This window comes from Pinus tabuliformis, chromosome 1_1 (genome assembly GCF_031772625.1).
Source record: "Pinus tabuliformis cultivar Carrire ecotype Pingquan chromosome 1_1, CPIR1, whole genome shotgun sequence".
Taxonomy (NCBI): domain Eukaryota; kingdom Viridiplantae; phylum Streptophyta; class Pinopsida; order Pinales; family Pinaceae; genus Pinus; species Pinus tabuliformis.
This window is the reverse complement of record NC_142297.1, coordinates 990,493,810-990,509,319: the sequence shown is the minus strand read 5'-3', so window position 1 is coordinate 990,509,319 and position 15,510 is coordinate 990,493,810. Positions and strand designations below refer to the sequence as shown.

At 36.1% G+C, this 15,510-nt stretch overlaps 1 pseudogene; it reads right to left on the bottom strand.

Moving 5' to 3' along the window:
• Nucleotides 1-14,760: 14,760 nt before the first annotated feature.
• Nucleotides 14,761-15,250, bottom strand: LOC149217866 (xanthohumol 4-O-methyltransferase pseudogene; annotated as a pseudogene).
• Between the last annotated feature and the right edge of the window lie 260 nt (nt 15,251-15,510).

The following is a 15,510-nucleotide window of genomic DNA, read 5'->3' as shown; positions in this document are numbered from 1 at the left end:
CAACATCATCATCTATATGTGTATCTCCTCCATATGAAGAGATCATCTCATCCATCTCCAACTCTTGGTGTGTCACATCCAGGTCTATGAAGCAACCTCCATCATATCTGCAATGTGTCATCCCTCAAGTTTGCCATAGAAACAAGTATGTACCTATCTCATCTATCCATGTGCTACCCATGATCATAGATCAATCAGCTCCCATGTCAAAAGGTGGTTGAGTCTCGGCTCAACCCATGCCCAAGTGTTGCCACCAAGGCATCATCATCATTGTAACTCCATTTCTCCAAAGTGTCCCCAAGTCCAGCATATATGAAGTCCCCAAAAGTCACAACAATCTCATGTCATCATGAGATCCATAAACCATCCCCAACCAACACCTCAGCAAGCATACAAGTCTCGACCTAAAGGTCTCTGCAAGATGCCTCAGCTCTCCATGTAGTAGGAATGCTCCATAGTCTACTCGCAACTCCATCCAAGTCCATGGCCTTGTTGTACATAAGTGCACAACCTCTCCATCGGCTCATACATAATAAGTCTCCATGTCACATCAATAAATCCACCTACACAACATCCTGCTTTGGCACTCCTCATTGGATGCCCATAAATTACACCTCTACAAGTGCTCTTGCATCATGTCCCTGCATAAGACTGCCATGATCCATGTCTCCAACCTGATGTCCATGACTAAGTTGTTCATGTAGTCCAACCAAGTAGATCCATCACAACAATCGGTCATCCTCATCCAAGTCTGCAATCTTCGGCCTAGTGAACTCGGTCACCCAACCATATAATCATCACGAGTCCCTTCCATCATAGCTCCCCCACTGAAGGTTCCACCAAGACTATCTCTTAGTCTCGGCCATGAGAAGTCTACCCAAGCATCATTGTACCTAAGTGTGTGCCCTTCAATCTGTCCATGAGTCATGCCGGGCACTTAGCTAATTCTCCATGTGGCTAAAGCATGACCCAATCCTCCACAACGATCATCATGTTCCTCCCTTGTCACGGGTCTTTGCACCTACTATCGTAAGGTCACAAACAACCCCAACAAGTCCTGCAAAAACCAACAATCCTTGCTTCTCCATACAAGGTCTCATCATAGTCATCCATGGCAAGATCCTCCATAGCATCAGCAAACTGGCTTTGCCCTTCCTTGCATATGGTCCATCTACCAAATGCTCAAGTGAAACACAAGCATCAATAGTACTTACATTATCATCATGAGGCTCCTCCATGTGAGTATCCTCATCCATCCATGTCTGCAAACTGCACGATCCTGGTTCAACTTGATCAATCTCAAGTTCATCCTCCATCGTTGTCACATCTGCAACATCCTCAATCATCATGGTTTCCTCTTCCTTGATAGCACAATCTGCAATTTCATCTTGCTCCATCGTCCAACCAAGTTGAAGAATCTCGTCTTCAACATTCCTTTCCAAGACATCAAGTTCCTTTCGAATTCGGGGATTCTCTTCTTTCAACCTCTTCAACCTGTATAAGGTAAGCAAGAGCTTCCCTTCGCATTCTTCCAAACATGTCATGTCTTGTCATTCAGCTTGGCCCAAGCACAAAGCTTCTCCTCTACTAAACCTGTTTCACCATTCACCAGCTTCACCAAGTTCCCTGCAACCATGAACTGGCCCTTGTTCCACTTGTATGTGAAACTAGCTTCCTTCACCTGCAAGTACCTGCTTCCACTGTCATCAACTGTCAATTGCATCCACACCTGCACTTCGTCATGAGCAACCCTGCTCTAACACCAGCTCCAACCGAGATCTGGTACCAACTGTCAAGGTTGGTATCAGCTCTTCGTCAAGCTTCTTCAACCCTGAATCTGCTTCAATCATCAACCAGGATATCAGCTCTGATACCAACTGTCACGCCGCTACACCTACGGTAGTATTTCAACCACTTATAGTGAGGTGCGGCACCACCGAACACTTTCTTTTCACCAATACTTATGTTCGTGGACTACGCCTAACATTCCATACTTAGTCTTATTTTCGTTACCAATTATTATTAATGTGTTCCTTTATACCAATGAATACCCATACACATTCATTATCAACAGCATTATACAAGAGAAATGCACAACAGTATAAAGGGAGGGGCAACTCCTTGTAATATGAGTCTGCCTGAATATCAATATATGTATAATTTTTCCACTTTTACAAAGTATAGGCTAAGTCCTTGGGCAACCCAAAATTTATACTTAGCCAAATTTCCAACTTCCGAAAACTCGGTTTCCTAGCTTGTCGGCACCTCCGCATGGTCGCCGCACGACTCACCAACCCGTCATTCACCTCGTCGCATGTCTTTGCCGGTTGGCTCTTCATTTGGTTGCAAACGTCCAAACCGTGTACACCTGCCCCCACACAGTCCCACTTGCAAACCTTTGGCAAATGCCCAAATCATGTGAACAACACGTAGTACCGCCTACCCAACTCTACGACATTCGGTTCCAACCTTTGTTCACCTTTGTGCACACTTGCACAATGGGCGGGTGCTCACCTGAGCCACCAAGGCACCCACGCCAAGACTTCGCACAAATGGGTGCCACATGTTCACCGTGCACACCTCACCCGATCTTCGGGCGCTCCTGCCCACACCTTCACCCACAACCACGCTTCACCGTGCACGACCGCCCAAGAACGGGTGCATCCTTAAATCTGCGCCTTCCCCTTTAGACTCGTGTATTTGTAGTTTTGCGCCTCTCTACATGAGCGAAGACGATCGAGTGATTTTCGATGTTTGAAATGCTCCAACGCATTCGCAATATATATCAAGGCTTGGGGCTAAGTCTGGCGCCCAGCCGACTTGCCCAACGCCTTGTGCACACCCCTCAAACGTCCAAACATGTGTTGGCTTGCCTCCATCGTAAGTCGGCCTAAAACCCCATCGTTCAATGCTCCAAGGTGCATATATACCAATGCTTTCTCATTAATGTCGCATATGTTCATCACATCCTTTGTCACACAACCATAGCTCGCCCTCAACTGCACGCGTGCCCACGGTTGCCCATTGCCTGAACGCGTTCGTACTCCGGGTAGAACCGTAGGATGTTACAGGTAGCGTGGAGGTGGCGTGGTGAATCTACCAGGTTTGTGCTGATGGCTCTACAATCGGATTGATGTCGGCATTTTTTTAAGTGGAGTTGTAAATCTGTCGGGTTCATGCTGCTCATGGTTTCCTTCAGAGTGGAGACTGAATGGAGTTGGGCTTGGTGCAACGAGGATTGATCATGGGGAGGAAATTTCTTTGAAGTTGCCGTCCTCTTTTGACAGAAATGATGGTTGTGGTAGCAACCTGCACTTAGTGGAGTGGCTTGTGTAGAGAGGTGGATTTTGGCTACTCGAAGGTTGATCGGTGGCCTGCCATGGAGGCGGATTGACTCCAGTGCAACTAAGGTTCAATTCTTTGCTCATCATGTCGGCGGCATTGGTAGGTATTGTTGAAACTTCAGTGGTGGCTTGGCAACAATTTCATCCTCAAAAAATTTTCGCTCATGTAGCAGCTTGATTGCAAGTGTGTTTTGGTCGCATTGTAGTTGCATTTTTTTAGTGCAGGCCCGACCTGTGGCTCTTCTAATCAGGTTGATCAACGATGAGGGCGGTCAGTGTCATATTTGTGAGTCTTTGGATCGAGGTCAAGGATCACTGTGTGGTTGCATGGTTGCAAAGTAAACGTTGAATCATTGAAGGAACCTTCACCTCAAGAATCAACACAAAATTTGATGGTGTTAGCATCGAGGCATCGTGGCATCGTAGTAGTGTTTGGGTGCTTTGTTGTTGTTTCCAACTTTTGTTGTGGGGATCACGTGACTAGTGTAAGGATTGTTGTTGAGGTATTGAGTTTTGAGGCATCAAAGTTGAGAAGAGGAGAGACTAAAGCCGGGGGGCTTTCTATATCCTTAAAAAGGATTTGGTTTTTGAGCATCCTATTTGAAGGAGTTGGCTTTTATTAAGAGAGAGCACGCATTACTTTTTTGAGATTTCTCATTTGGATATAGAGATAGATCTGTTTTAGTTGTTAGAGTTGTTAGAGGTCGAATTTTTTTTAAGGTAGACCTGTCAAGATGAGTAACCATTTGGTAGAGGCATATCTCAATGAGAGAAATAAGCTTGACATATCCAATTATTCGAATTGGAAATTTAAGTTGCAAACCTTGCTGAAGGGGAAAAATTCTTGGCCGACTGCAAGCGGTGATAAGTTGAAGTTGACCATAGCTATAGGAAGAATAACAACAACAATTCAAGACTAGGAAAAGAGGGAGAATAAAGCAAAAGTGCTGCTAAAATATTCAGTGAAAGATTGTATTATCCCTCACATCCGAGAATGTAAATAAGAAACAACATCTGGATAACTCTCAAAGACTTGTACGAGATCAAAACACAAATTTCTTGTTGTTTTTGAAAAGAAAGATTATCTTCATTAAAATGGAGGAGAATGAATCAGTGACTGTGTTCATCTCTCGAATCAAGGAGCTTAGAGATATGTTGGGCGACATAAGGGAGAGAGTATCAGACATTGATCTCATCACGATTACCATGGATGGTATTAAAGATGACTATCGGATGTTTATCATAGGCTTGAATGCAAGAGAGAAAGCCCCCAAATTTGAGGAATTGACAGGGATCCTGATGCAAGAGTAAGCAAGGCAAATGACTCTTAAAACCCAGAGTTTAGATCTTTATTTAATGGTGAAGAAGAAGCCCTTCATAGGGAAAGAAACTATAGTGAAAAAAGGCAGAGGTACACCACAAAGAAAACCACCTCAAGGTATGTCTTCAAACAAAAGTGATATCGGACCCAAATGTTTCGACTGTGATAGAGTTGGACACATTGCTAAAAATTCCCATAAGAAGAAGCTTGATGAAGGTCGACATAGACATAAGAAGAATTCATGGAACTTTGCTAATGAAGATCAGAATCAAAATTTAAGATTGTTTATATCTGATTTTATGTTCTCTGCTGAGGATGAGGAAGCAGAAACTTGGTTTGTGGACTCAAGAGCTTCCACTCACAGGAAAAGAAACAGACATTGGTTTGATAATTTTAAAGAAATGAGTAGTGGTGCTAATATCTACTTTGGTGATGATAGAGGGTACCAAATCAAAGGGTATGGTAATGTTCCTATTATATTTTCTAATGGAAATTTTAGGCATATTCAAAATGTAATGTATGTACCTGAAATTAAAAATAATCTAATTTATGTTTCTATGATAACAGATAAGAATCTTAAGGTAGAGTTTTCTAAGAACTATTTTGATATTAAAGATCTACTGGATCATATGAAGTGAATTGCATTAGGTATTTGAGTGGGAGGATCGTATAAGCTGAATGTAAGAAGCCCACCACACCAAGCCTTGACCTCATTAGTTATGACTGTAGAAGACTTATGACATCAAAGATTATATGATATTAATTTTAATGACCTGCTTATACTTCAGAAACGAGGTATGGTCAATGGTCTTCCAGTTTTTAAAGAATGTCATGCTGAGTGTGAAGCATGTCCTCTTTGGAAGATGAATAGGGATTACTTCCTTGCAAATTTAGATAAAAAGAAGAGAGATATACTAGATCTTGTGCATAGTGATTTATTTTGGGCGATGCCTACGAGGTCAGTAGGAGGTGCCTATTATTTCTTATTATTTATTGATTATTGCATGATATTTACATGGGTATATTTCTCAGAAAGAAGAGTCATACTTTTGAATATTTTAAAGAGTTCAGAAGCATGATTGAAAAACAGACATGGAAATTCATCAAAATTCTCTGTTTAGATCAAGGGGGGGAATACAAGAAGGGTGGTTTCATCAAATATTGCAAGGAACATGGGATAGTTCAATAGTTCACTATACCCTACACTCCTCAACAAAACGAGGTTGCAAAGAGGAATAATATAGCCCTTGTGGAGTGCGTTTGAAGCATGTTAAAAGGTAAGAACATGTCTAATGGTTTTTGGGCACAAGCAATAAATATTGCAATATATTTGAAGAATAGTGGTAGAACAAAAAGCCTTTATTTTAAAACTCCATTCGAACTTTTATTAGGTTTTAATCCTGTAGTTAATCATTTAATAGTTTTTGGCTCCAAAGATTTTGCTCATGTTCCAAAATAGGATAGGAAGAAACTAGATTCGAACGCCATGAAATGCATTTTTGTTGGGCACTGCAAAGAGTATAAAGCTTATAAATTGTTTAAGCCCTCTAGTCATAAAGTGTTTGCAAGTAGAGATGTAGTATTCCATGAGCAGGTTCATGATGGAAACCATTATAGAAATAATGAAGAATGGCACATGCCTTTGCTAGCGGAAGATGGAAGTGATGAAAGGGACATCCATGAGAAGCAACAAACAAAGGAAGATGTGGATGGTATAAATGTAGGTAGCAGGCCAAGTGCACCAAGGGATGATCAAAACAGATTTAAACCCATTCAGCAACTCAGGAGATCAGGTAGGCAAATTCATTTGCCTGTAAGATATAGGGATCATGCGCTTATAACTAGTATGTTAAATGTTGTTGAACCCTCTAGTTATAAAGAAGCAAGTCAATATAGTGAATGGAGGGCAGCCATATAAGAGGAATATCAATCAGTACTTAAGAACATAAATTGGGATCTAGATGACCTACCTCAAGGCAAACAACCCATAGGTTATAAATCGTTATATAAGCCTAAATTTAAAGCATATGGGAGTATAGATAAATATAAACCTAGGTTGGTTGTAAAGGGTACTCGCAGAAAGAAGGCATAGACTATGAGGAAACCTTCCCCCTTGTAGCTAAATTAAGTAGAATTAGAATGTAAATTTCTTTAGCTACTAAACATCATTAGATGATACACTAGGTAGATGTGAAATATGAATTCTTAACTGGGGAATTAAAAGAAGAAGTGTATTTAATGAAACCTAAAGGGTTTGTTAAACAAGGGGAGGACAATTTAGTTTGTAGATTAAGGAAATCACTGTATGGAATAAAAAAGGCAGTTGAGTCATGTTATGATAAAATTGTTTCAGTTTTCCTACAACATAGTTATAAAAGAAGAAATAATGGCCCTAATATGTATAATGTGTTTGACAAAAAGATGAAAATTGTTTTGAATTATTTATATGTAGATGATCTTATCATTATAGGAGATTCTGATGAACTCATTAAAGAAATCAAAGAGCATATGCCACAGGTTTTTTAGATGAAAGACCTCAGAGAGTTAAACTATTGTTTGGGTCTTGATGTCTGGAGGGATTCTGGCCAGACTTTTCTCTCGCAAGGAAAGTGTGTCAGGATCTTATTAAATGAAAAAGTTTAGAATGGATCAGTGCAAAGCTACCTTAGTGCCTTTACAGTAGGATACCAAACTTCTTAATAATGATGGTTCTAAGGAGGTCAATGAAAAACTCTATAGACAGTTGGTTGGGAGCCTAATTGACTTTGCTACAACTAGGTCAGATTTTTGTTGCAACAAAACACGTCTTAAGGTATCTTGAAGGAACCTTCAAATTTGGCATTAAATATACTGATTATTTTGATGTTAGATTGACAAGTTTCTTAGACTCAAATTAGGATGAAAATTTTGATGACTGATAATCCATTATAGATTATGCATTAAGCATTAGTTTTGGGGTCATTGTATGGAGTAGAAAAAGCATAACAATGTATCATTGTGTTCAGCAGAAGCAGAGTATCAAGCAACATGTGCAGCAATGTGTGAGGTAGTTTGGTTGAAGAGACTTCTCCATGACACTGGAGAAGAAAAAAAGATGCAACAGTTATCAGATGTGACAACCAAAGCTCAATCAAACTTGCAAATAATCCACTGTTTCATAAAAACACCATGCATATTGATACACAGTTTCACTTTATTAGGGATAAGGTTTAGTCAAAGCAAATCCATATTTAATATTGTAATACTTGTGACAATGCTACATCTAGGTTTACCAAGACTCTTGGAAGAATTAAATTTGAGTTATTTAGGGAGATGTTAGGAGTACTAGTGAACCCTTTCTCCATGAAGGGGGAGTGTCGAAATTAATGGAGAAATGTATTCTTGGAAAGAGTTCGTTCACTAATTATGTGTGAACCTTAGATTAAGATTTAGTTCCTACATTTGAGGAGTTTGTTCTAACTCTCCTATTGTCTTGTAAAATATATATTCTTAATTCTTAATGAGAAAGGGATAGATTTTTCGACCAGAAGCAGTCTCTAGGTGAAGCACCTCACCTGTGAGATGCTCAGTTTGATGAATATAATTTTGTATTCCATTTTTAACATCACTTATGCTTTCTATTTCACATTTTTTTCATCCTCCTAAACTTTGGTGGCCTCTTTCATGAGTGTCTTTTCAACACAATAACACACTGACTTGCCTCTCTCACCCCACGACAACACAAAATAAAATAATTGTTAGTTGGGCCGATATACAAAGCACAAAAAAAAGCAGGTCGCACACACTGTATGGGACACACTAATCATGTTCAGTTCCACAAGGCATACACCATCAATGCTTCTTTCAACTTTTTGATCAAACATAGGTCCACTCCAAAATGCCTCTCTCAGAAGTCAATAAACTCAACTTCTTCCTAACATGTTGTGATTGTTCTCACATGTCCACACAAGATGCTCAATTTAATCCCAGAAGCCACACCAACAAATGCTCACATGACCTTTTGTTGCTTCTATGCGGCAAAAAGAAATCTTATCTCTTCCCTCCTAATAGTGTCATACTTATTTCTGGTCTCCTCTCTTGTTAAACATTCCTCTATTCCTCGATCTATATCAATGACGCTCCACTGATGATCATGAGTTCTTTCATACCTAGATCATATCCTATATATGATATTCCACTTTGCCTCCACATCCAAAGATCCTATCTATTGCCATGTGAAAATTGTTTGAAATATTAATCCCAACCACTGCCTTAAACACACTGGCACACACTATGCTTGCCTAGTCAAATACTACATGGTTTCGTTTCTGAGTGAAGACGAAAGCACTAAAGTCAGAATAGAAGTACAACGTTGACCATTCCGCAACACCTAAAAAAAGTGAAGGAATTTAATGAAGTTTGGTAAATACGGGTAAACATTCATTGTGCGACTAGTGCCCACACTCCACAATGCCTATGCGACTATTGCCCACACTCCACAACATCTGCACGACTATTTCCCACACTCCACAACACCTGTGTAGTAATTATTTGCTCTGTCAAGTATTAATGTCAAACTTTTATGTTGAGATAAATATGGATGTAATAGTCATTTGTAAAAAAAAGGGATAGAGAAGAGTTGGGCAAGTTAGAGAGCGAGAGTCTGTGAGTTAGTGATGATAAAATCATGTAAGGAATTTTGGTGGGTGCGTGAAAACAACAGTTACTATATTTTACTGTGTGTTACTCTGTAACCCCTGGTGAAGTGTAAATCACCGTAAACCTTTGTTTTTACTTGGTGAATGTGTTTAAATCTAATATGTATGTATTTTCATGAAATAGAATTTAATCCTAAGTTTTATTGTGTTTCTCCAAGCTATACTCTGTTATGTTGTGAGTGAATTTTATGTTTTATTTTGTTGCCACTGATCTCTTCGCAAAACTCCTCTCCTCTGCCTCCACATAAAATCTTTTTTCTTTCTAACAAAAATTGGCCTTCATAATCGGCCTCAATCGACCTTTAGAGAAATTCCACATGGTTGAACTTCCATAACTAGCCTTCACGCTAGAACCAAAATATCTATAGGGCATAGGGGCATTGATCCACACTTCTGATGTGCACCTGCAGTACCAATCAATGGCTACAAGCACACCTTTATCTCATCATAACTTTGTGCACCTACAATACCAATAAATGGCTACAAGCAAACCTTTCTCTCATCATAACTGAAGGCAATGACAAGCTCCACCGATCGAGTTAGTAGGAATCTCGCACAATAAAAAGGCCTCCAGTTCGAGTAATTCACATACCCACATACATAAAATCTCCTAAATTCATGTTTTCTACTCTCCGGCCTCATGCATTGAGAATGCGAGTAGATTCTTAGCACTAGTGTCGGTGGATGCAATGCAAACCATTCTACCAGGAATGTGTTTATTGCATGGAAATTTGTAGGTGATGCACTACACGTTGCCTCCTTTTACACCGTCGAACGCGTTTTGAGGGAGCCTCTCCATGCATAAGGAAATATCCAGATCACACCTTTATTTGCTAGATCACTGAATATAAATGCCTTGGCCACTCTAATTTGGCTATCTTTTCACGTTGGCTCCACTGTAGATGAACACAACCTTATCACTGCACACAATGTGAATATAGGTTTGCGCGAGTGGTGTCTCAACCTTCGAATCTCAGGCAGGCTTCACACTAGCTTAACAAACAACGCTTCAAATTTTGTCTTTAGTTTCCTTCACATGGATTCAAATGCACATGGCGGCCTCTCCCAACAACAATCACGCCTTCATATTTTCCCTTAAACGAGTTGAAAAAAACTCTACTTAGCACTGGTCAAATTGCACCTCGCTCCACGACGACTTTCCTTCTTAGCTACCGACCCAAATCAGTCTTTCGGCTCTCTGATACCAACTCAAAATATTAAGGAAGAACATGCATGAAAGAAATGTGCAGCTCCAGGTAAGACCACTTGAACCTGGAGAGTGCATGCACTCAAAACACTATACTATACATTAGCAGGAAAGACTTTATATATAAGGTTACAAATTTGTTGAGGAGATGAAAGTACTTCCTCATAAATAGGATTTGTATCCTAAATAAACTTCACAATTTGACTAAGACATCATAATATTAATAAACATATAATAATACGTTCTAGATTAGTCTACATTTGTCCATTAACTCCAAGTAAGATTTTCATAATGAAATTATATGTTAGAAAAAAGTAGAGGCTTATGGAAGGCATATATTTCTCATGGAATTTTAATTAAAAGATGAGTTCCCAATGGAGAATCACGAAAATGATGATTGTTTATTAAGTTGAACTTATGGATGAAACTATTATAAAATTGGGATTTTTAAAATATATATATATATATATATATATATTATTTTCTTTTAAATTTTATTAATATTTTTAATAATAATTATTATTCATGTTTTATTTTATTGATGTTTCGAACCAACCTCTATGGTTCATCCTCAGGATCAGATGTGTGAAAAAGTCAAATATTGATGGGGCAATAAATAGAGGAGAGGTTGAGATGGTAATGTATGGAGCCAATAGGTTTGATAATGTTAAGAAACAAATTTAGTTTAATTAATTAAATATTGTTATTAATTTATAATTTTGTATTTTTGTATTATTTTTGTTTCTATTCAATGTTTATATTTTTATTGATGATTATTAGTTTATGTGATAGTTGTATGTTTAACTTTTTATTTTTTTTTAGTTTTTAATAATAGATTGAATTAACTAAGGGTTAAATAAAATTATTTGAATTGAATCTTAATAAAAATTTTAGGGATGGAAAGAGTATAAGGATTCTTGATTAATGTTAATTATTCAAATATTATAATGTTATTAACTAAAATGTTTTAGTATCAATTATTTTTTTGACATTAATTAATACTTAATGTTATTTATTCAAATATAATATAATGTAACATTATAATATTATAATGTTCTTTATTCAAATATTATAATGTTATTTGTCCATTAACTAAAAGTTTTTGTATTAATTAGTTTTGTTGACATTAGGATTATTAATGTTTAATTTACTTTGTATTAACATTAATTTTTTACATGTTGCAAGATAATTAAAACATGTAATTTAATAATGAAACTAATTTGGTCTTCTATATATTACTAATTGAATTTTTATTATTTTTTCCCTTTGTTAATTAATAATTTTTTAAGATATATTGCTAAGGATGTTCCTAAATTTTAATGCTAGATTAATATTATATATTGATAGAATAAAGCACAAATGTGATTACTCCAGAAGATATCATTACACAAAACGTAGATCGCAGAAGCCTCAAATCTATAATAATTGTTATTTAAAAATTAAAAGTTTAAAATCATTTAAATAATTTTAAGAATACAATCATAATGAGAAAATGTTTTTTAATAATAAGTTAAATTATTTTAAGTCTATTTTATGAATTTAAGTAATTATAATTAATTTCAATAATATAACTTTTTTAAATAAACCATTATGATATATAAAAATGAAAAAATGATAATATGTGTTGAGAAATATAGAAGTTGTAAATTAGATGATTTATTTTACTTTAATAATTGCTTGTGATACATTTTTACTTAACTTTATTGTCTTCTTGTTTCTCTTGATTATAGTTAGTGTTGCTATCATCAAATAACTACCAATCAATAAAGAACAATGAGACAAGATGACATAAAACATAGGCTATCCACTAAGGCCAAATGCTCTCCTCTTGAGAGGAAAACCTTTAAGAATTATTATCTTCTTATAGAACTTCAAATGACAAATTACAAGACCTAAGACCATTTTCAAAGAACCCTCCAACACCAAGTCAATCTTTTTTTCCTTGATGAGCCTTTCTTTGAGCAACTTCCACTATAGTTATTTTTGCAACTTCGACCCCCAACAACTTCTTCTGCGATTTCAATTCCCTACATCTTCTTCTATGGAATCTCTAAATGGCACGTGTGAGATAATTTGGTTCCTTTACTTATTTTCTTGGATGGCTTCCTCCTTCTTGATTACTCAACATGTGATCTTAGTATTTTCACACTTGATTTTAGTCTCCTAAGGTACATGTGATTTCAATCTTATTGTTGCAATTGATGTCCTAGTTTCCTTGCACATGTGAAGGATATTAGAACAAAAATAATCTCCAAAAATTCATTTTCTCCTTCTTCTTATTGATTAGGTATTAAGCTTACTTTTTTGTCATCTTTTATTCTTTAGGTCAAACTTCTTGAGAGCTCGATGAATGTTTTCCAAGTGATGTCGAAGTCTCTTATATATATGCTTCTTTCTAGGTCAATTTGATGTCTTTAGTTCGACTTCTCCATTCGTCAAGGACAACTTGATATTTTGATGATAACAAGGTCTTGGAGGGTTTTTACTCTATTTTGACACAAAAAAAAAATCTTTACAATATGTAACATGCCCAAAACAATTTTCCCTACATTACAGTGACCCACTATACTTGTAAACTCAACAAAAAAACCCTAAAAGCACTCAATGACTGCTTATCCAAAAATAAATTTTCCGTAAGCATAAAATCCATATCTCAATAATAATAATAATAAATTTATTTCTCTCTTTATATTAAATACATAAAATCAAATTACACCAAATCTAATTACATATTTCAACCATATAAACCTCTCCTAAAAATAATTTTCTAATTATATAACAAAATTTTGAATGTAACTTATGTAAACACTTCAAGTATAATTTTCAACATTGCTAATTTTCGACGTTACCAAAAAAATTGCCCAATTTTTTTTGGAACATGGGTCCATATATATTCCTTTCTCATATACCTTTTATCTATAGTTTGCATTTTTTTTGGGAACATGTTTCAATGTGTACAGATATTATTGATATTACTTTGATCTATAATTAAGTGCATACCTTTTACATAGAGATAATATCAGTTTAAATTGCCATGTCTATGTAATGTATTTTTACGAATTTATCTATAAAAAGATAATATTTAATGTTTTTCTAACCTAACTTTTTAGATTATAAATAATATAATACAAGGTATTAAAAGTGTCAATATAAAAACAAAAAAATATATAAGTAGTTAGTATAACATTAATATATAAATATTTATTATTAATTTCAAAATCCTTCTTAAAACATTTATAAATAAAACTTTATTTCATTTAAGTTTCGATACATTTCAAGGTACACTTTCCAAAGATAACCGGTCATTATTTTTTCCGGAGTTCAAGATTGGAATTTATAACGTATAAAATTTTGTTTTAGATTTGTTAATATTGAATTTTTAAATTAGATGGTGTTCTTTTGTGTTTTAAATATGAAACTAAAAGAAAAATGGAAAACTGAAATTATATTAGGTAAATATTTTGCGGTTAATCTAATAATGTTTGTCTAAGAAATTTGACTAATAAGAATTTTTTGTTTTTTAATAAATGAATATATTTATATCAAGGAAACCTAAGAGATTAGTGGAGTGGATTGTAAGCATGATTGTAATTGTTCATATTTGATAATGAAATACCTTACATTGCCACATGAAAGTTTCCATGATAAACTGTCAAAATTTTACAATATAATTTTTTTTTTGTGGTTGTTGTGGTGTTATATGCTATTATGATTCTTTTCATTATTTTATGTTCTAAGCTTATTTATTATTTCATTATTTTATGTTTTAAGCTTATTTATTATACGAGATATCAAATACTAATAGGTGGTATTTATTAGCAATTGTTCCAAAAGGTACAAAGAGAGGCCGATAGGATTATTAAATTGGAATTGTTGAATTTTTCTAGAAGAGTTAATTGGTTTGTGGAAAACCTTGTTTTTTTTGGACTGGATCACTCAGAGAGAGGTAAGAGGAAAGGACAGCACTGTCTACAGATCCTCCATGTCTCCGAAGGAGATGAGTAGTGTCCCGTGACCCATTAATGCATTGTCTTCTCGGGAGTGCGAGGCAAGACTAAAGAAAATCATTAGCTATGGATGTTTCATGTCTCCATAAGGCCTTGATAAATCTTCGTTTATTTTGTAAATACAATAATTTGATTGCATTTTAACAATGTAAATACTAAAAATGAACCCATAAAGAGCAGATAATCAAGAAGGAAATGCTTCAATCACAGACTGGAAATCAGGAATGGTGATTATTTTATAACGACCGAATCCACCTTCTAATAAAATCTTCTTCCATTCTTTCTTTGTTCCTTCCTTCCCACCAGAGCAGTGCGCCACCATTACCAGATCAAATACTAGAACTAAATTAGGATCCAGAACCGGCTTCTCTTTCTGGCCACCATTATTATTATCACCGCCTCTGTGATTAGAGTCCAACGCCACTACGTCAACAATAATGAGCTTCCCCGTCGTCTCTGGGATCGCCTTCCTACAACTCTTTAATATCTTGATATAGTCCTCATCGCCCCAGTCATGCATGATCCACTGATGAAATCACACAAACAAATTGTATAGTCAAAACGCGCTCTCAGCTCATTCTAATTGAATTACATGACAGCTCAGCAAGTTCAAGACTTACCTTCATGAATATGGTGTCCGCAGAGGGCACGGTTTCAAACATGTCTCCGCTCATGTGCTCCACACCTATTTACGTACATTTATATGTATAAGATTGTTATGCGTATATACCATTGATGAAGCAAAGGTGTTTTTAGTAACCTGGGAGATGGGGAGCAGTGGCCATGACATGAGGGAGGTCGAAATAATAAACAAAAATGATTTAACCTTCCATGCTATATCAAGAATATGGTAAAACAGCCACAGCTCCCTACAACAAAATAAGTTAAAAATGGCATGCTGCATATATAGAGGGCAATACTGAACAAATTAATC